This window comes from Mus caroli, unplaced genomic scaffold (genome assembly GCF_978045245.1).
Source record: "Mus caroli unplaced genomic scaffold, Mus_caroli_1 scaffold_8, whole genome shotgun sequence".
Classification (NCBI taxonomy): domain Eukaryota; kingdom Metazoa; phylum Chordata; class Mammalia; order Rodentia; family Muridae; genus Mus; species Mus caroli.
In genome coordinates, this window is record NW_028227263.1 from 55,675,829 (window position 1) to 55,699,719 (window position 23,891).

Consider the following 23,891-nt stretch of genomic DNA (forward strand, 5'->3'; position numbering starts at 1 on the left):
ACAGAAGTAGAAAGGTAATTAAAGAATACATCATCACTCTCCCCAGTCCCAAAATACAATGAGACAAAATACCCTTGATAATCCCCTGCAGATTTTGCAAAATAAAAATATTTTTAAGACATGGAAAGACAAGAAAGCCACCATACATCTATTAGGCCTTAATTAGTGGCACTTTTTAGCCCTCAGTCCTTTCAAATTCCCTGTTATTTTGTAACCCAGCTGGATTTGGCACCTGAGCACCATATCACAGTAAATCCTTGGATGAGAGAAAGGTAAAACACAGTTGTAGTTGGAAAATTTTGATTCTATGCACAATAAATGCCTTCCAGTACATGAATTTTGGTTTACTTTTTGTCATAGTAGTTTGGTAAACCAACATAATGTTTTTCTTTTCCATGAAAGATAAAAAGATATAATGCCTAAGAAGTGGCTCTCTTTGAAAGGACAAATGTGTCTTCTTGAACCATGTTTTCCCCTATTCCCATTCCCAGCTATGAATGTGTAGGCATTTCTTATTCTTGAGGGGAAAAAAGGCACAGAAAGCAAACTCGGTTGAACAGACACCATGTCCCTAATAAAAAACTGATGACTCACTTCTGAGATTCTGTAAGCATCTCCTTCTAGGATTGGCCATAGATAATTGTACTACTGTAGTACTGTACGACTGTGGGATTTTCTTAGGATCCCTCAGTTTCAAAAGGAGAGAGCTTCACTTGTCTTAACATTCCAGCTACTTCCCCAGCATCACTTCCCAATAGCCTTTTACAAAGAGAGACATAAAGCCAGCCACTCCTTTGCGGTTCTCCCTGGGAGGTCATATCAGTAAGAATTCTAAAGGTTGGGATGAATGACTAACAATTCATTTCCTACCAGAGATAAGATGCATAGTGTTGGCAGGATAACAGGAATGATTATCCTGCCAAACCATGATACACGCCTACCTACCATAACATACTGCTCTAGGTCGTTTATTTTATTCCTTGGTCACTAGCTGTCCAATTTTTTCCATTAGATTACACCCCTTTCCTTAACGGGTGGTAGTGCTTATTGTTGTGAGTGAATGTGTCTGACTATGAGTAGTGAAGGATTATTTTAAACTATTTTTTCCTTTGCGTAGCTATTAGGAAAACCTAGGTGTAACTTGTATTTTTGACATCTATTTTTTACTTGAAGGTACCTTTAATTTTCCCAACAGTCATCAGAATTATTCGTTTTGCCATTTTTAAGGTACAGTAATGAGAAGATTGAACATAATAGAACACATGCCTTTTTTAACAATGTTAACTGAACTTGCATATTCTAAGCATTGAGCTTGAGTAATGGAACCAATGACATAAACAAGAGTAATATGGCCATCTGTCCTCACAATTTTCTTACCAATAGAGATAATACACACACTGGCTACATACAATACACTAAGTCTATGATAGAAGAAAACTCTCCTCCTACTACATATTCATAAAATAATGTTAAAATATAGAGATAGTAGAGTAATGTAAATTCTTTTTCCTTCCTACATCTGTAAATAACTAGCATAATGGAAATCCATATCACCCAGTTCTAGTATTTTTAGACACAATATTAGGCAGTATACAAATGTAAGGATGCTTGTCATCTCCAAGTACATCTTGCTGCAAGTCATGCCACCTAAAGACAAGAAGAGCTTGCCCAGTGTAGAAAGTTCTACCTCTAAAAAGATTAGTGTCTAAGTAGGAACTGACTACTGATCAATTCTGAGTGAACTTAAATGAGATATTCAGAGTATTAAAAGAAAACAAAAACAAATGCATTTCTTTTATATTTTGTCTCACCATTAGAATCAGAAACCCCAAACTTCTCTTATGATACATAATCTTATCCAACCAAATGAAAATACATCCATCACAATACCTTGGGGTAAAACATTTGAACTGAGTATAGTACCTCAGGAATAAAATTCAAGACCATCCTTTATGAAACATTTTTTTTAAGATCGACAGTCTCTGAAAACCACTGTTATTTTGGAGTAATACTTTATTCTACATTCTGTATTTGCACAATAGTTTTCATCACGCATATAAAATTTCAGGCACTATTTTGTCATTGTTGTCATTGTTGTTTTGTTCTGAGACAGAGACTCTCCATGCAGCCCTGACTATCTTAGAATAACCAGGCTGCCCTCAAACTCACAGAGATCTGCTTGTCTGTGCCTCAGTGCTGGGGTTGAGGTTATGCACCACCACACCCTAATCACAGATACTGGTTAAGCTTTCCAATACACCCACTAAACAGAAACTTATGCTGCTGCTTTATGTGCATCCATATATGTCAATCCATATATTCATTCAATTTCACAAATATTAGGGAAGACTAATAATGACTGCTTAAGTCATAAAATAAGGTCATCATTTAAAAGAATTCTTAATTTCAACTCAGATATACTTGTTTTGGTAATTCAGTTAAATTAATTTCAAAATCAATATTGGCCAGAATATTTTTCTGAGAAATAAATTAAAAAGTTTATTCTTTAAAGACTATATGTGTGTGGGTGGGGTGGGTGGGTGAGTGTGGATTTGTGCATGAGTGTAGGATGCAGAGAGGCCAAAAGTGTCAGATCTCCCTAGAGCTGAAGCTATGGTTAGGAACTGCCATATGTGGATACTAAGAACCTAATTTATGTCCTCTACAAGAGAAGCACACACCTAGCCACTGAGCCATCTCTCAAATCCCTCTTTTTGTTAAGATGTATTTTTGAAATTTTTTTTACATATGTGTATGCATGTATATCCATGTGGCTATGTCAGTGCACACAGATGGCAGAAGAGCTACAGGTCCTCTAGAGCTAGAGTTACAGGTCACTGTAACCTGCCTGATTTGGGTGCTAGTAACTGGACTCTTGTCCTCAGCAAGAACAATACATCTTTTTAACCACTGAGACGTGTGTTCAAGCCAGTGGAATTGTTCTGAAAACAGGCTGACTAATTCATTTTGAAACAATGTAGTTTCAAGTGTAATAGCCAAACAACAAGTATTACAGTGCTTCTGAAATGTACCTAAAAATATTAAGGTATTCTTATTTATAAGTTCTCTAAGTATGCTTATACTATATCCTGTGTCCTTTATCCATTCTTTAAATTTTTCATATTTTCATTCATCTATCCAATCATGCATCTAAGCATTTCTCAATTTATTAACTCCTCAGAAACAATAATTATAATAACAAATGTTTGAAAGTAAAAGCAAAGTTCATTTTATGTAAAGGAAAGTTTCATGTGGTAACTAATTTCTAATCAGTGCATAGGATTTTAGCAGGGAACATTCATACTGAATTATATATAGTAGGGAAAGTCCAGGCCATAGAATAGCAGTAGGGAAGAATAAATGCATAAATATAAATGAACCTAGTCATATATGACTACTTTAAATATTTATACATAATATAACCAAGATTTGGAGCAGGGAACAGAGAAGCAAGAAATAAGGCTGGATAGTTGGATAAGGTAGACTTTTGAACCCTTAGAATGCAGAATAGATAATAGTAAAAATTATTTTACTGTCAGTGAAAACCCAGAAAAGTTTGACAATAAAAAATTCAGAGAGACATGACTGAAAAGCCCCTCTAGGAAAATTTAAAAAATATATTCTTATGAAAAGCTTATTAAAAATACATACAAGGCAGACATCTTCAGTAGATGGGAAGATTTGTACTTATTTGTGTAGACAGGAGGATAGCAGAATCAAACAGTGGTCTAGAGTGTATTCTATTGCTAAGATAAACATCATGAACAGAAGAAACTTAAATAAAGGAAAGTTTTATTTACACTTACACTGCAGGCAATAGTTCATCAGCAAGGGAAGTCATGGAAGGAAGGAACTCTAGCAAGAAACTAAAGCAGAAGCCACTTAGTGATGCTTACTGGCTCTCTCATTGGCTCTTGTCCAGCTGGCTTTCTGACAAAGCCACCTTGTTAAGGACAGAGGGCTGGACCCTCCCACATCAATCGTCAATCAAGACAATTCCTCACGCACATGGCTACAAACAAATCTAATTGAAGATATTCTTCAACTAAGGTGATGTTGGGTTGTGATAAGTGGACAGTAGGAATAACTAGTTTAAAAATGCTTCTGTCTCTATTCTAATATTGTTACATGAGTAAAGGCTGCACTTCTTGTGGCAGTTCACTGTACGGGGTGGGTGGGGGCAGAAGGGGGTGTAGTTGTGCATTGTATTTGCAGCAGATCATCTTGTCACAGTTGTACTTCTGGGCAAGCTGATGAAGGGACGACTCAGTGATGCCACCTCGCAGACGCAGCACCAGGTCCAAGGTGGACTCTTTCTGGATGCTGTAGTTGGACAGGGTGCAGCCATCCTCCAGCTGTTTGCCAGCGAATATCAGCCACTGCTGGTTAGGTGGGATGGCTTCCTTGTCTTGGATCTTATTCTAGATCGTGTAACTGGGCTCAACCTCAGGAATGCTCATCTTGCCGTCAGGGTCTTCATCAGTAACTGCATGTTGGTGTCTCTGCTCAGCTGACTTGATGAAGAAAAAGGACTCTATCTAAACTTGATGGGACACACAGTACATATTTCTGAATTCTAATTTTGAATTGAATTATTCTAACAGTTTTATTCAGTGGAGTCTGTATATATGAACATGTGTGTAAATTGGAACCCATCAGACTCATTACTCACTTTGTTTTGGGGGCTTTCACATAAATTGGTTAAGAATAAAACCTTAAGTTCAGTGCTAACACTAATATCAGCTTGTCACATCTTAGGTACTGACTCTAAGATATTTCCCAGGTTAGGCTTAATTATTAATTTCAAGGATGGAAACAATCAAGAGGTACAGCTCCATAAAAGATCTACATTATCCCACGTGGCTTTGCAGATTCATTCTTCTTATGTAGAGCATGCTGTTGTAAAATGGTAAATGGGCTACCTAAGGTTAATAATGTATCATGCACGGGGTTTTGTTTTAAGGCATCTCCATTTACAAAATAATTGTCCAGAGAGTTCCCACCTACCAACTGACTCGGAAAGAGGAATACACTCACAAACAAACAGTGGATAGAGCTTGGGACTCTTAGGGACGAGTAGGAGGAAGGGTTGCAGAAGGAACTCCACAGGAAGACCAACTGAATCAACTAATCTGGACCTTTGGGCCTCTCAGAAACTGAATAACCAGCCAAAGAACATTACACAGGCTGGAAGTTTCTTTGGGGAAAAGAAATGGAGACTGAGTTGGGTGAGTTGGGAAGGGAACTGATCTGGGAAGAGTTGAGAAGAAGTGAATATGATCAAAATGTTATGCAAAGCTCTCAATGAAATAATTTAATCACTTTTATAGGTTTTTAATTTCTGAATTTTTTTTAAATTTTTATTTCCTATATAATGTTTTAAATTTTTGAAACCCTTATTTTAGATTTATTTGTATGCATGCATACCTAAGTCACAGGACCACTTGGTTCTCTTCTTCTACCATTTAAATCCCAGGGAGGAAACTCAGGTCATCAGGCAGGAGTCTGTACTTGCTGAGCCATCTAGCCAACCTAGTTTCTGAAGCTCTGGTTTTCTAGACATTGGCCTTCAGTTCTCTTTCATATCATTGACATATATGCATATACAAATTTTTTGGTATCCCTGTTTCCTCTTAGAAGAATTCTGACACCTTCAGTGGCCTAGTTTGTTTTTCTAAGATGTATTCATTCTATTACTAACCCCACTTTTTTAGTTCATTTTAAATATTTACTTATAATACCAAATAATACATTCTTTATTTCTTGTATTGCTAATATTTTACCTTCATTTTTATTATGTTTTATGGTTATCTGAAATTTTCTTCCCTTTAACACTCAAGACTTACATAGTATCTATAATCTCTATTTGAGTTTTCTCTCTCTCTCATTTTTTTTGAAGTGGTTATTCTATGAAATCTCATATGTCATTATCTTGGTCTGTGAGTTTATATTCTTGTTGTTGCTGCTGCTGCCACTGTTGATGTTGCAGCTGTTGCTGTTTCTGCTACTGAGGGTATCAAGAAACCATCCAAGACTCATCAAGATGTGGGTACTAGAAGTCTGTGCATGCTGTGAATGCCAGTTCCCATGGTAACCAGTCAGGTCTTAGGTGTCATTGCAGGTTTTTATCTGCAATACCAGGTAAGAATTTAAGAGCTAGTGGCAAATGACTTTCTTTCCCTATATTGGCCTCTCACAGCCTCCATGCTGATCTATAACTCAGGCTGCCAACAATCCAAACAACCTCTGTCCACCCATGGATTTTTAAAAAATTCTTAATTTTCTTTTGTATTTTTACCAAAAAGCTAGTGCCTTGAGGGAGGGAGCTGCTGTGTTTCCTTTGATTTTGAAAAGATTAGAATTTACTTGAATGCATTTTCCACTCTGGGTGGCTACAGAGCATCTAAAATGCAGTTGTTCTATTTCACTTAATTTTAGATCCCTATATCTTTATAGTATCTGACGTGTGGCTGACAGTCACTATATCATTCTGTGTTGAATTATTATTATGCAGAGTTTGAAATATTTTGCTAACGTGTATTTACTATCACCATAAGTTACTACACTGTCTTCAAAGGCCATGTAGCAAAAGGTATTACCAACATACTAGTCTTGCTTAAAGGCTAAAGAAGGAGTCACATACCCAAAACAGGCAAAGAAGTAATAACAGAGCTAAGCTTTCAAAAAAACAATAAAAAATTAAAAACAAACCCTTTTCTTATTTTTAGAACCCAGGGTCATCTTTTTTCAATGAAATTTAAGCTATGACACTCCCTATAATTTCAGAATGTTGCAAACCACCACACACTGTAAACTTTCAGCATTTTTGAGATGAAAGACTAGTGTGGAAGACAGGAATCTATAAAAAACAGGAGTTCTAACTCACATTCTGCTATCGATCACCTCCCTGACGGGCAGTAAATTCATTAAATATCTCTATTTTCCTCAATTATAAAATGAGAGAACTGAGAGAAAATAAGATGTAAGTGAAACTGTGATGGAATCTCAGATCTCTCACCTTCTCGTTATTATACTTAGATCATGTCTAAATGCTTTCATAGCTTCTGCATCCTTGTCTTGGCACTAATGCCTTTATTACCTTCATGGGGGCTGAGCAACAATATGGGAATCAACTTATTTATCCTAAAAATGGATAGGCTATTAGATGAAGGAGCATATCACAATGATATGTTCTAAACATTTTTGACGAAAACCAGAAGAGAAATACTAATCACAGTCAGAATACTATATTTACCCTTGTTTAATGCAACCAAAGTAAATGTTTATTAATTAATAAAACGGAATGTGTCTAGTGCCATGCCAAATAGATAGCTTCAACTAACCTTTCTATATTCCAATGATGAGAACTACCGCTTAAGTGTTAAGAGGTCACTGCCACACAATTTATGTAAAAAAGCTTTCTAAAAGAATATATGGTTCAGTAGTTTCTGTGAAATTAAATACTTATTCATGGTAGCTGCATTGCTTTAGAATAAGAGTAATGAATTTTCCCTAATGGTTCAAATGTCTCTCATAACAGTGATATACTCATCACAATGAACCTTTAATAAAAAGATATGCCACAAGAACCTAGGTTACCTTAAAAAGTGGGTATTGTAGCATCATAGACAGCCTTGTGTGTTCAAGGTTATATGGAACTGTGCCTCCAAAAGTATTAATTCGTTTCAAGAGTAAGTTAATAAATTCTGTATTCATTCATATTTGCAAAATAACAAAACTCTATATTAAGAATAAGATGCAATTTTCCCAAGATGAAAATAGAACATGAAGAAGAATATTAACTTATTTCCAATGTCTATATTATTATTGAACAGTAATTTGGCTAAAGATCTTCCCTAGATGAACAATGGGCATTACTGTTACAGTCCGTCGTGTAAGAACTTGAATCTCAGAACTACCCCATTTCTGAACGTGCTCTGGCAGAGTGTCTTTCATTAACTGATGTCCACCTTTCCTTTCCCACTCAGCATGACAAGTCCAAGGACAGCTGTGCCTTCCCACGTTTCGGAGCTAAGGTTACACAGGGGTTTTTGTTGTTGTTTTGTTTTGTTTTGTTTTTTGCTTCAACTTCAAAACCATTGAGAATCCCAGCATTTCTCCCCACTCCCACGACTACTGTCTTGGTCTGAAGCACTGTCGTCTGGCTTGGATTCTGCTGTGGATGCTATTCTATTTGTTTTTACCATTTGTCTCTTAGAACTCTTCTTGCAGCAGGTCACGTCAGTGTTCTGTGCAACTCCCTGTGGTAAATATTCCTTCTACTCTGAATGAAAGTCCAGTTTATTTAAGTCACCAACAAACTCTCAGATGTCCTGGCCCTCTGTTCTTTCTCTAAGGTCACTTGCTATATGCAGTACAGTCCTGATCATCTATTCTACTTCAGTCTCACTGCCTCTGAACATTTACAAACCACATAAGCCATATACACACACGGGGCATTTAGACTAACCATTCTCTCAATATCCATATAAATAATCCCTACCTATTTTTTAACTTTTTATTGATTCTTTGTGAGTTTCATATTAAGCACAACAATCCTGCTCATCTCCCTGTCCCCTCATATCCATCCACCATTTGCCCTTGCAGCCTCCTGCTCAAAATAATACATGCCTACATATACACACACACACACACACACACACATACACAACAACAACAAAACATAGAAAACATCTTATCACAGAAACTGTAATATATCACAATGTACCCCGCAGCATATCCCTCTGTCTATAAATCTTCACTTACAAATGTTCATTAAAATGAGTCATAAGTACAGGTCAGAGTGAGGACCACAGAGGCAGACAGCTTCTGGGACAGGCGGGAGCCACAGAGCCGCTGAGGCAGCACCCTTTTGGGGCCGCAGACATCCAGCACCCTCCCAGTCGGAGGTCAGTGACCTGCCCTGCAGGGAGCGCCATCTTGGCTCCGGGACTCCGCCGAACTTAGTCTGTACAGGTCAGAGTGAGGACCACAGAGGCTGACAGCTTCTGGGACAGGCGGGAGCCACAGAGCCGCTGAGGCAGCACCCTTTTGGGGCCGCAGACTTCCGGCACCCTCCCAGCCGGAGGACAGTGACCTGCCCTGCAGGGAGCGCCATCTTGGCTCCGGGACTCCGCCAAACTTAGTCTGTACAGGTCAGAGTGAGGACCACAGAGGCAGACAGCTTCTGGGACAGGCGGGAGCCACAGAGCCGCTGAGGCAGCACCCTTTTGGGGCCACAGACATCCGGCACCCTCCTAGCTGGAAGACAGTGGTCTGCCCTGCACAGGAGCCCTCTGCCTCAGGAGCAGGGAGCACATCTTGGATCCAGGACTCCACTGAACTTAGGAACTTAGTCTGCACAGCTGAGAGTGTGCACCACAGAAGCCTACAGCTTCTGTGACCTGCCAAAGCAACACAGCAACTGGGAAAGGTCCTGTTTTCCGCCTTCTTCTTCGGCCAGGAGGAGGTCCAAACGCCAGATAACTGTACACCTTCCCTTTAAGAGGAAAGCTTGTCAGCAGGGAGTGCTCTAACCACTGAAACTCAGAGGAGAGAGCCTGTCTCCCAGGTCTGCTGACAGAGGATACTCAGAATCACCAGAAGAACAACCTCTGAACAGAGACAACTATAACAACTCCAGAGATTACCAGATGGCAAGAGGTAAAGGTAAGAATCTTACTAACAGAAACCAAGACCACTCACCATCATCAGGACCCAGCACTCCCACTTCGCCCAGTCCAGGGCACCCCAACACACCTGAAAAACTAGACCTGGATTTAAAAGCATATCTCATGATGATGGTAGAGGACATCAAGAAGGACTTTAAAGAACTACAGGAGAACATGGATAAAGAGTTACAAGTCCTTAAAGAAAAACAGGAAAACACAACCAAACTGGTAGAAGTCCTTAAAGAGAAACAGGAAAACACATCCAATCAGATGATGGAAATGAACAAAACCATACTAGACCTAAAAAGGGAAGTAGACACAATAAAGAAAACCCAAAATGAGGCAACACTGGAGATAGAAACCCTAGGAAAGAAATCTGGAACCATAGATGCAAGCGTCAGCAACAGAATACAAGAGATGGAAGAGAGAATCTCAGGTGCAGAAGATTCCATACAGAACATCGGCACAACAATCAAGGAAAATGGAAAATGCAAAAAGATCCTAACTCAAAACATCCAGGAAATACAGGACACAATGAGAAGACCAAACCTACGGATAATAGGAGTGGATGAGAATGAAGATTTTCAACTCAAAGGACCAGCAAACATCTTCAACAAAATTATAGAAGAAAACTTCCCAAATCTAAAGAAAGAGATGCCCATGAACATACAAGAAGCCTACAGAACTCCAAATAGGCTGGACCAGAAAAGAAATACCTCCCGACACATAATAATCAGAACAACAAATGCACTAAATAAAGATAGAATACTAAAAGCAGTAAGAGAAAAAGGCCAAGTAACATATAAAGGCAAGCCTATCAGAATTACACCAGATTTTTCACCAGAGACTATGAAAGCCAGAAGATCCTGGACAGATGTTATACAGACACTAAAAGAACACAAATTCCAGCCCAGGCTACTATACCCAGCCAAACTCTCAATTAACATAGATGGAGAAACCAAAGTATTCCACGACAAAACCAAATTCACACATTATCTCTCCACGAATCCAGCCCTTCAAAGGATAATAACAGAAAAAAACCAATACAAGGACAGGAACCACGCCCTAGAAACAACAAGAAGGTAATCCCTCAACAAACCTAAAAGAAGACAGCCACAAGAACAGAATGCCAACTTTAACAACAAAAATAACAGGAAACAACAATTACTTTTCCTTAATATCTCTTAATATCAATGGACTCAACTCCCCGATAAAAAGACATAGACTAACAAACTGGCTACACAAACAAGACCCAACATTTTGCTGCTTACAGGAAACTCATCTCAGAGAAAAAGATAGACACTACCTCAGAATGAAAGGCTGGAAAACAATTTTCCAAGCAAATGGTCTGAAGAAACAAGCTGGAGTAGCCATTCTAATATCAGATAAGATTGACTTCCAACCCAAAGTCATCAAAAAAGACAGGGAGGGGCACTTCATACTCATCAAAGGTAAAATCCTCCAAGAGGAACTATCAATCCTGAATATCTATGCTCCAAATACAAAGGCAGCCACATTCATTAAAGAAACTTTAGTAAATCTCAAAGCACACATTGCACCTCATACAATAATAGTGGGAGACTTCAACACACCACTTTCACCAATGGACAGATCATGGAAACAGAAACTAAACAGGGACACAGTGAAACTAACAGAAGTTATGGATCAAATGGATCTGGCAGATATCTACAGAACATTTTACCCTAAAACAAAAGGATATACCTTCTTCTCAGCACCTCATGGTACCTTCTCCAAAATTGACCACGTAATTGGGCACAAAACAGGACTCAACAGATACAAAAACATTGAAAGTGTCCCATGCATCCTATCAGATCTCCATGGACTAAGGCTGATCATCAATAACAAAATAAATAATAGAAAGCCAACATTCACGTGGAAACTGAACAACACTCAACACTCTTGTCAATGATACCTTGGTCAAGGAAGGAATAAAGAAAGAAATCAAGGACTTTTTAGAGTTCAATGAAAATGAAGCCACAACATACCCAAACTTATGGGACGCAATGAAAGCATTTCTAAGAGGAAAACTCATAGCTCTGAGTGCCTCCAAAAAGAAACTAGAAAGAGCACACATTAGCAGCTTGACAACACACCTAAAAGCACTAGAACAAAAGGAAGCAAATTCACCCAAGAGGAGTAGACGGCAGGAAATAATCAAACTCAGGGGCGAAATCAATCAAGTGGAAACAAGAAGAACTATTCAAAGAATCAACCAATCAAGGAGCTGGTTCTTTGAGAAAATCAACAAGATAGATAAACCCTTAGCCAGACTCACTAGAGGGCACAGGGAAAGCATCCTAATTAACAAAATCAGAAATGAAAAAGGAGACATAACAACAGATCCTGAAGACATCCAAAACACCATCAGATCCTTCTACCAAAGGCTATACTCAACAAAACTGGAGAACCTGGATGAAATGGAGAAGTTCCTAGACAGATACCAGGTACCAAAGTTGAACCAAGATCAGGTTAATGATCTAAACAACCCTATATCCCCCAAAGAAATAGAAGCAGTCATTAATAGTCTCCCAACTAAAAAAAGCCCAGGACCAGATGGGTTTAGTGCAGAGTTCTACCAGACCTTCAAAGAAGATCTAATCCCAGTTCTTCACAAACTATTCCACAAAATAGAAACAGAAGGTACTCTACCCAACTCATTCTATGAAGCCACAATTACTCTGATACCTAAACCACAAAAAGACCCAACAAAGATAGAAAACTTCAGACCAATATCCCTTATGAATATTGATGCAAAAATCCTCAATAAAGTTCTTGCTAACCGAATCCAAGAACACATCAAAACAATCATCCATCCTGACCAAGTAGGTTTCATCCCAGGGATGCAGGGATGGTTCAATATACGGAAATCCATCAACGTAATCCAGTATATAAACAAACTCAAAGACAAAAACCACATGGTCTCGTTAGATGCAGAAAAACATTTGACAAGATCCAACACCCATTAATGATAAAAGTCTTGGAAAGATCAGGAATTCAAGGCCCATACCTAAACATGATAAAAGCAATATACAGCAAACCAGTAGCCAACATCAAAGTAAATGGTGAGAAGCTTGAAGCAATCCCTCTAAAATCAGGGACTAGAAAAGGCTGTCCACTTTCTCCATACCTATTCAACATAGTACTTGAAGTCCTAGCCAGAGCAATTCGACAACAAAAGGAGATTAAAGGGATACAAATTGGAAAAGATGAAGTCAAAATATCACTCTTTGCAGATGATATGATATGACCCTAAAAATTCCACCAGAGAACTCCTAAACCTGATAAACAGCTTCGGTGAAGTAGCTGGATATAAAATTAACTCAAACAAATCAATGGCCTTTCTCTACACAAAGAATAAACAGGCTGAGAAAGAAATTAGGGAAACAACACCCTTCTCAATAGTCACAAATAATATAAAATATCTTGGCGTGACTCTAACTAAGGAAGTGAAAGATCTGTATAATAAGAACTTCAAGTCTCTGAAGAAAGAAATTCTAGAAGATCTCAGAAGATGGAAAGATCTTCCATGCTCATGGATTGGCAGGATCAACATTTTAAAAATGGCTATCTTGCCAAAAGCAATCTACAGATTCAATGCAATCCCCATCAAAATTCCAACTCAATTCTTCAACGAATTATAAAGTGCAATCTGCAAATTCATCTGGAATAACAAAAAACCTAGGATAGTTAAAAACTCTTCTCAAGGATAAAAGAACCTCTGGTGGAATCACCATGCCAGACCTAAAGCTTTACTACAGAGCAATTGTGATAAAAACTGCATGGTACTGGTATAGTGACAGACAAATAGACCAATGGAATAGAATTGAAGACCCAGAAATGAACCCACACACCTACGGTCACTTGATCTTCGACAAGGGAGCTAAAAACATCCAGTGGAAGAAAGACAGCATTTTCAACAAATGGTGCTGGCACAACTGGTTGTTATCATGTAGAAGAATGCGAATCGATCCATTCCTATCTCCTTGTACTAAGGTCAAGTCTAAGTGGATCAAGGAACTTCACATAAAACCAGAGACACTGAAACTTATAGAGGAGAAAGTGGGGAAAAGCCTTGAAGATATGGGCACAGGGGAAAAATTCTTGAATAGAACAGCAATGGCTTGTGCTGTAAGATCGAGAATTGACAAGTGGGACCTCATGAAACTGCAAAGCTTCTGCAAGGCAAAAGACACCATCAATAAGACAAAAAAAACCACCAACAGATTGGGAAAGGATCTTTACCTATCCTAAATCAGATAAGGGTCTAATATCCAATATATATAAGGAACTCAAGAAGGTGGACTCCAGAAAGTCAAATAACCCCATTAAAAAATGGGGCTCAGAATTGAACAAAGAATTCTCACCTGAAGAATACCAAATGGCAGAGAAGCACCTGAAAAAATGTTCAACATCCTTAATCATCAGGGAAATGCAAATCAAAACAACCCTGAGATTCCACCTCACACCAGTCAGAATGGCTAAGATCAAAAATTCAGGTGACAGCAGATGCTGGCGGGGATGTGGAGAAAGAGGAACACTCCTCCATTGTTGGTGGGATTGCAAGCTTGTACAACCACTCTGGAAATCAGTCTGGCGGTTCCTCAGAAAATTGGACATAGTACTACCGGAGGATCCAGCAATACCTCTCCTGGGCATATATCCAGAAGATGTCCCAACCGGTAAGAAGGACACATGCTCCACTATGTTCATAGCAGCCCTATTTATAATAGCCAGAAGCTGGAAAGAACCCAGATGTCCCTCAACAGAGGAATGGATACAGAAATTATGGTACATTTACACAATGGAGTACTACTCAGCTATTAAAAAGAATGAATTTATGAAATTCCTAGCCAAATGGATGGACCTGGAGGGCATCATCTTGAGTGAGGTAACACAATCACAAAGGAACTCACACAATATGTATTCACTGATAAGTGGATATTAGCCCAAAACTTAGGATACCCAAGATATAAGATACAATTTGCTAAACGCATGAAACTCAAGAAGAATGAAGACCAAAATGTGGACACTGTGCCCCTTCTTAGAATTGGGAACAAAACACCCAGGGAAGGAGTTACATAGACAAAGTTCGGAGCTGTGATGAAAGGATGGACCATCTAGAGACTGCCGTATCCAGGGATCCATCCCATAATCAGCTTCTAAACGCTGACACCATTGCATACACTAGCAAGATTTTGCTGAAAGGACACAAAGATAGCTGTCTCTTGTGAGACTATGCAGGGGCCTAGCAAACACAGGAGTGGATGCTCACAGTCAGCTATTGGATGTATCACAGGGCTCCCAATGGAGAAGCTAGAGAAAGTACCCAAGGAGCTAAAGGGATCTGCAACCCTATAGTTGGAACAACAAGATGAACTAACCAGTACCCCGGAGCTCTTGTCTCTAGCTGCATATGTATCGAAAGATGGCCTAGTCGGCCATCACTGGAAAGAGAGGCCCATTGGACTTGCAAACTTTATATGCCCCAATATAGGGGAATGCCAGGGCCAAAAGAATGGGAATGGGAGGGTAGGGAAGTGGGGGGCGGTATGGGGGACTTTTGGGATAGCATTGGAAATGTAATTGAGGAAAATATGTAATAAAAAAAATAAATAAATAAAAATTAAAAAAAAGAAAAAAAAAAGAAAAAAAAATGAGTCATAAGTCTGGTTCGAGATCCATGGCTTTTGTGACACAATCAATATAGGATCCTCACCAGGAGTCCTCCTGGTTATCCTGCAGTTGCCCTGTGTTATGGAAATCCTGAAGCCTTGGATCAGTAGGACTTGCCCTTTCATTTGTTTCATCCATTTACAGATGATGCAGATTTTAGGGCAGGCCAATTCAAAGCCCTGGATCTAGGCCTGTGTGGTAGCTTAGGTGGTCAGCATGCTGGATCTCCCTTATCCACCCACCAGGGCAAGCTCTCCAGCACTGGTCCAGCTAGGCCACCCCATGCTGTCATTTGGCAGGAGGCAGGGCCAGCTCTTCTGCTCTCATAACCTCAGGGCTGGCTTCCCTACACCCACTCCACAAGAGGCATCTCTCGTGTACTGTCCAGACAAGGTGCAAGGCACACTCTTAGGAACAGGGCAAGCTCACCTGTTCTCATGACCAGGGGGCCAGTTCTCCCAATTGTTGCAAGTAGTAAGGAATTGGGGTGGGGAGCATCAGTCCTATATTCGTGCCACCTTGTGGCAGATGAGTGGCAGAGCCAGCTCTCCCATGCTCTCACCCTTGGGGATGGCTCCCTTGTGTCCCCTGCCACCAAGATCTGCTCTGCTGTGCTCTCCAGGCAAGATGCAGGGCCCTTTCTCCTGGGTGCTGCAGGAAATAAAGGGCAGAGCTAGCTCTTCTGAGGTCATGACCCTGTGGACAGCTTTCCTGACTGCCTGAGGTGAGAGACAGGGGGTGGCAATCACCCCTACACTAGTGCCACCCAACAGTATAGGAGTGGTGTTAGGGTCAGCTCTCCCAAATTCATACTCTCTAGCAAGGATCACCCACACAACCTAACCCCATACCTTCATCCCATCACCAGGGCCAGCTCCACTGTGCTGCCTTGGTAAGGCACCAGGCTCTGCTCTCAAGTCCCACACCAGGAGGAATAGGGCCCGCTTTCCAGGGTGTTGCATCTAATGACATGTAAGGCCAGTTGTGCATAGCTCCTGGATATTCATGTGGTCACCAGCAGCTAGTCCCTACCAGGGATCTCCCCATGATTTCTTATGATAATATGAGCCATGAACATTGACACTCAGACACAGCGCTCGGGGACAGCTCTGACTAGGAGTTCATCATAGACCTAGGTGGCAGAGCTGGACACTTACAACAGACTACCCCTCTCCGCCCTCGACTTTCCAGTTCCATCTTTTCATAATGCTCAAGCTGCTCTGTTTCTTTCTCTCCCATCTGGCCACTATATACTCTCACACTGTGGTGGCTCCTGCTCTAGGCTGGCCACCTGGCTGGCAAGCTCCTAAGTGATATCTTCCATCTGTGCTGCATGGAGTGACAGCAAGGGGCTGTCTATGGCTAACCTCTCTATGCACTGTAGAGCAGGTCTGTGGGCAGCATGGAGGTCCACAGGTCTCTCTATCTGTCTTCTTTTTCCTATACTGCCTGGACTTGATTTCATTTTTATGAGTCCCACGCATAAGTCAGTTTGGCCACCAAGCCAGGCATCAATCTAGGATAAACAAAGTACTGACATCTGCTCTACCCATGATTGATATAAGAACACCACCAACAAGGCATCCCTTTGCCCATTGCCGGGGCAGGGGCGTCCCTGCCTATTTTAAACCTGCTCAGTTTTCACATTCATTAGAATGTCTACTAGAACAACCATATCTAAAACAGCTGTCCTTTGTCCCGTCAGTCTCTTAGGTCCCCATGTATTTCCACATCAGTGATCTTCTCACAGACTATAAAAGTTTTGCTCATTGACCGTTTTTATCATATGTCACCCCACCATCACCCTTTGCTGCTGGAATGTGAACCAAAAACATGGCAGTAGCCTTCATTTCATTTTGCTCATGAATACATCCTAAATGCCCATAATGAATGACAAATGTCAACAAAATACTTAAGAAAGATCCAAATAATTCCCCAATAATTAAATAATAAGATTCATACACAGATTTAAGATTTAAGATTAATACACAGAGAAATATGTATATCAGGGTAGTATTGGAAGATAATGTAGTAAAAAATGATACAAAGTGATTAATTTCTAATAAAATCATCATATAAATATTTTATTTTGAATACTTGCTCAAACAAGAGCTGAACATGACATGGCCAATGGGACGACAGACTGTCACAAGGTCCCAGTCCAAAATAAAAACCTGCAGAAAATTAGTAACTTCTGAGAGTCAGTGTCCCTCAAAGGTGAGGCTGAAAATTAGTTGTCCAACACCAAGTGATGAGTTCTAAAATATCTACATACAAATGGCACAGTGTGTAGTGTGTGTGTGTGTGTGTGTGTGTGTGTAATAAAAAATATAGATCATGAATTTGAGAGGAAGTGTGAGTCAAGCAGACACAGGAAGAATTCAAAGGAGGAGAGAAGGGGGATATACACAGTACTCATACATGAAATTCTCAGAAAATAAATTTAAAGACCTTTTCATTTTGAATACAGTAACTACAGGAAAATTGCAACAAAAATACTGTGAATTCTCACCTGCTTCTCATATGAATTCATTCAATGTCAACATTGTATTCTTCCTCTCCTTCTGTCCCTATCTCCTCTTATCACCCATCCCAGGACTGTCTTCCAAGTGGAAGGTAAAGATATAAATAATCCAAATACTGAACAAGATAAAGAACATATGAATCTTTGGGTACAATTAAGCTTTACTCTTTATAGATAAATCTCAGATGTATCTTTATGCAGATGGCTGCCAAAGGTAGGTAGTAGTCATAATTACGCAATGGTTCGGTAATTATACTGTATTGTACAACTGTGCTGTTGTAGAATTATATACTTCTGTTTGCATCATTTGATAGAAATAACATGAGTACATCTGATCTGAAGAGAGAAATGAGGCAAAATATTGATCACTAACGTATGCATCCAACTAGAACTAAATTGTAATTAGGCTTTTAGCATGGCTTAAGAGCATGACAGCTTCTTGGAGGAATATATTAATCCAGCATTCTTCTAAATATATGTAAGCTGAAGGGCCATCTGAAGATTTTAGAATGGCAGTCACTGTGTCAAACATAAGTATGATGTGGTGATCAAAACTAATATTCACATCAAATAAAGTTTATGCTATGCTTCTTAAATCTCTATTATAAAAAATAAAGTTGTTCTTTATACATTTTTCAGTTTTTTTATTCTTTTTCTATTAGTTATTTTCTTTATTTACATTTCAAATGCTATCCTGAAAGTTCCCTGTACCCCCCCCACTACACTCTGCTCCCCTACCCACCCACTCCCACTTTTTGGCCCTGGGTTTCCCCTGTACTGGGGCATATAAAGTTTGCAATACCAAGGGGCCTCTCTTCCCAATGATGGCCAACTAGGCCATCTTCTGATACAAATGCAGCTAGAGACACGAGCTCTGGGGATACTGGTTAGTTCATATTGTTGTTCCACCTATAGGGTTGCAGACCCCTTCAGCTCCTTGGGTGCTTTCTCTAGCTTCTCCATTGGGGGGCCCTGTGTTCCATCCTATAGATGACTATGAGCATCCACTTCTGTATTTATTATTTATTTATTTATTTATTTATTTATTTATTTATTTATTATTTATACTTTTTAAGGCATATGTAAAAGTTGATCCTGCTTAGGTTGGATACAATGTAAGGGAAGCTTTTGTCAGCAATGTTCAGAAAATATTAGAAGAGATAATGAAATAAAATAAATAAAGATATTTTTATTCATGTCTAACAAATCAATATGGCTAACTGATAAGTGCACAGGCTGAATCCATTTAGTTCTGACTGTGTCTGGGCTCTGTGGTTACACTTGCTCGTGCCAGACAGGCCCTCTGTTCTCCTGCTTCCATTTTCTTCAGTGCTCACAACTAAGTGTATGTTTAACTCATCTAGTTTTGGTTTTGGTTTTGGTTTTTGCTTTTTTTGTTATCTGTAACTCCAATCACTGAACAACAGATGGAACGGAAGTTTCCAAAGGATGCACAATAAAAGAAGTTGTTCAGCTTTTGCTGAATATTCCAAGTTAGAACCTTAATGGATTCACCCATCATCTGTCTAAATCACAGGACTGTATATTACATTAGATACTTTGGAGGTCCTTCTATTTCAATGTCTCAGCAACTCAGTACCACATTTTCCACTTATTGCTCTGGTCCTCTTCCAAATACAATTGTCTTGACAACATACATCATTTTCTAGAAACTGCCACCCTAAAGAAACTTAGGACTTTATTTATTTCAGCTCCCTGATCTCAGATGTCAGCCTTTAATACATTACTGCCAGTGAGCTCCCTCGCCATCCCACCCCAGCAATGTAAACCAGATGCACATTTATCATCACTCATATCTATAGCATATTTTGCCTTTCCAGGCACTTTCATTCTCAGCATCTGGTTGAGACAGCCAAGGTAAGTGCTCCATGCCATTTTACTGCCAAGTCAACAGCAGGCTTATGTGCCTAGGCTAATGTACTGACTCACCATTTAGGTCTGAGTTCAGTGGCTTCATGTCTTTCCTCTAATTGCCCTTCCAAAGAATGTAAATGTGATTATTCTAAAGCTTCAGCATGCTTCCATTCTTGATGTAATTCAATACAAAGTTCTCATATAGCAGATGTTTTTTTTTAAATTAGATCATTTTGTTTAGATTTACAAACTTGAGAGGATTGGTTTGATGGCTCAGTGGGTGAAGGCAGAAGATGGAGAAGACAGACAATGTGGAAGATTGAAGATGGAAGCAGATGTGAGAATAAAGGGGTAAAATTCCCTAGTAAGAGTGCTGGGTGAAAATGCTTATTCCATTAACAGCAGTCTGGTCTGAGCAGAACTTTTAATCTAAATAAAGATGTGAGAAAGTGCTACTGTGTGAGATGTTGAGAGATGATCATAGACTGTCACCAACTCAAGAATATGAAACCACAGCATCACCTTATACCTTTCTTGGAACCTCAGTGATGGTCCTAAATATAAAGGCTGGTCAGATTGTTACTGTGACAACCACTCTATGGTAATAACTGGAGGAAGGAATGATTTATTTGTGTTCACTGTTTCAGTGCCTTCACTTAATGGGTCCTGGCTATGGGTCTAAGGGAGGCTGAGTACTATGTGGCAGGGAGCACATGATGAAGAAAAGTGGCTCATTCAGGGAGAAGGAGGGGGATAAATAAGAAGTAAATGAAGAAAAAGAAGGAAAGAAGGAGGCAAATTAGGAAGAGGAAGAAAAGAAGGGGAGTAAAAGAGGAGGGTGAGGAAGAGGTGGCAAAGGAGAAAGAATAGAAATAAGAGGAGAGACAGGAGGAGAAGGAGAAACCACACAAACAGAATATTATTTTCTGGTATGCTTCCTCTAGTGACATAATTCATCCCACTAGGCACTACCTCCTCAAATTTGAAACATCTACAAAAATAGTGGAACCAGCTGGGAACAAAGCCTTCATATATGATGGAACATTTCACAATCAAATTGTAATAGGCATGTGCAACAGATTTAGATGTAGAAAATATATATGTTGGAAACAATTTTCAGAAACATAGATTTTTCAGTGTCTCTGGAGGAAATTTCAGATTCCAAGTTATTTAATAAAGTTTGATCACTTGGGCAGGGAGGATACAATATAGAGCTACACACCTGTGTTTAAAAGTGCAGCCACTGTACTGTTTTATTTGTTCATTAAATGTATATTTAAACTGTTTTATAAACACTTTAAGTTGGATAGATCTACTTGGGATTATCTTCTTTTCATTTTGTTTGTGAATGTCTTATTATTTTTCTTTTTTTTTTTTTCCAAAACAGTTAGAGTAACTGGCAGGTGGCGTGGTTGATTTCTTTTTGTATTATTATTATGATTTATCTTTTTATTTTTTACACTCCATATTTTATTCCCTCACCCGATCCACACTCCAACGGTTCCATATCCCATACCTTCTCCCAACTCCCTGTCTCGACATGGATGTCCCAACCCCCCACCCCACCTGACCTCTTAATTTCCTGGGGCCTCCAGTCTATTGAGGGTTAGGTGCATCTTCTCTGAATGAACACAGGCCCGGAATTACATATTAATCAGCTATGGTTTCTGTCCTAAGAAAATATCCCAGCGTTATAGATGTAGTTTAAAGAATTGCGTAAATGGTATTTTCTCCTGTTATATTTTTAGCCTATATGTGGGTGTGTATGTGAATGCATGTTGTGTAAACAAAGTAAATGTCCCATGAGCTCAATGATACTTAAAAGTATGACAGACCCATAAATCTGTGTTACTCTATATAGCAGTACAGTTTCCTTTTGAATTGTTAGTGTGAAGAAGTAGTAAAAATGAAATAAAGACCAGAAGATAGCGGCTGGAACGAACATAGTGAAGATTGAAAATAAGATTAATGATGGACTAACATCATTGATCAAATATCTATGAATACCATGACTATCACAGAAAGAACACAGCAGAACAAGATTAATCAGGGGAGAGGAGGGCAAGATTGAAAGAAGGAACTAGATTCCTTCTTGCAGGAGGAATGCATATCTTCTTGTAGCAGGAACCCATGCCTTTTGCAATTGAGAAACTTTTATCTTGGGTGGAATGAGAGAGAACATGGATACCTACATGAGAGAAAGAGAAAAAGAGACGGAAACAAAGAGAATCTGAATAAGAATGTTCTAAAACTGAAAGAGCTGAATGAAACTCAACATTAGGTCATAGATTGTACAATAATAAATGAAGATTTATATTACAATGAAATGCTACATGACTGAGATAGAAATTAATACAAAGGCTCAAAGGAGGAAGGGGTGGTCATGTTTACATGAGTAGAAAAGGATGATAAAATTACTAGCAAGAAGTATGGTCTCTACATAGCATTGATTGTATTAATGCCAAGTCACTCTTCAACCTGGTATAATAAATGAGTTTCTTCTCATAGCTCATAATCACCAATCTACCTACTCAGATATATCAAGTACACCTGAAGATTAAATATATATCAGCTTTATTCACTCATTTGTCAGGCATTTATTACCTATCTACAATGTTATTAGTCACTGTAGTAGCTTAATATACAATATCTTACAAAATGCATTTTTACTGTGTTTAGCTAACTATTGTGGAAGTATACCTGCTTCAGAATTTGTATTCAATTAACTCCCTGGCTTTTTAATAAAACGATGAGGAAATTAATCCTTTAAAATCACTTATGTATTTCTTTTGAGATAACATGATCTAAATTATGGCTCAATTTTGCAGAAGGGTCGTGCTGACTGCATCTTTTCTAGCAAAGGCACTATTTCCCATTAATATTAATGTAGTCAACTTTACTTTAGTTGCTTCCACTCTCTCATTTCTTTTTAAGATCCTTGAAGATACCAAAGTAGGCAGATCATGGGACTGATTTTTTTAATTAGGTATTTTCTTCATTTACATTTCCAATGCTATCCCAAAAGTCCCCCATACCCTCCCCCACTCCCCTACCCACCCACTCCCACTTCTTGGCCCTGGTGTTCCCCTGCATGGGACTGATTTTAAAACTAAGAAATGATTATTATTTGAGTTAAATGGAATTAAAAAAAAAAGCATAGCCAGTACTTATACTAACCTGAAAGCCTTAGAATCTCTTTAAACCAAACCCTTCATGCCCCAGGAAGAGCCTTAAAAATGACTTCAAATGGCCATAGAGGTTTCAAGATTAAAAAGTAGTTTTGGTCACATATGTTTATGACTGACATTTCTAATCCAAATTCTCTATCCCCATGTACAGAGGGTTACTGGAGTAAATGATGCGCTGTGGAGAACCAGCAAGAGTATTATGGAGAAGAAAAACACATTTAATTTGATCATATTGGGATACTGAGGACATTCATAGCTACATCTATCAATGGGTACACTTTTGACATTCTTCATGTAAACATGATCTTTATGTGCACTTCTGCCCCTGCACTACAACACATCATGGGGTGGCATTATGGCATAGCCATGCCCTGTGGTGCTCATAACAGAAAGTGCTACCCAAAGACAGCTTGAGTATACATTCTCAATATCCAGCTGAAAATAACTCCTTTTACAACACATAATATTACCAGAAGAATTTTCAGTTTTCCTTAAAATCTAATCAAAATGGAACTTCCAACCTATTTTAACTATATTCAATAACACATCTCCATGCATTATAACTAGCCCACACTTTTTTTTTCCATTTTATAGGAATCCAATGAAATAGACTATATCATAATTCCTGTTTCTACATCACAAAGCTGAAGTAATGGTAATAATCTTCAAGGGTGTCTCTAGCTGTTCATATATTTTTCATAAATGACAAAAGGATTTATATTTCATATTTGACAAAGCTGTAACATCCTAAGAATCTACTAACATCAAATGAAAAAGAAAACTGCTGACACTAAGAAACTCTTCAGACCTATCAGCAATGTGAAAACAAATTTTATCAACCATACCAGAAGATTGAAATACCACTGTTCATGGATGTAAAAGTCAATATTGTTAAAATGTATGCATAGCTAACTTAGTCAAGGATCAATGCAACCTAAA

The 23,891-nt window shown here is 38.9% G+C and overlaps 1 protein-coding gene and 1 non-coding gene across 6 annotated transcripts in view; both read right to left on the reverse strand.

Moving 5' to 3' along the window:
- Positions 1-23,891, reverse strand: part of Dlg2 (discs large MAGUK scaffold protein 2) — a 2,003,181-nt gene that overhangs the window by 1,649,423 nt on the left and 329,867 nt on the right. The window lies entirely within an intron of this gene.
- On the reverse strand, positions 16,833-16,971 carry LOC115031637 (small nucleolar RNA SNORA48). Its single transcript, XR_003837306.1, has one exon. It is a non-coding gene; the product is annotated as a small nucleolar RNA SNORA48 (small nucleolar RNA).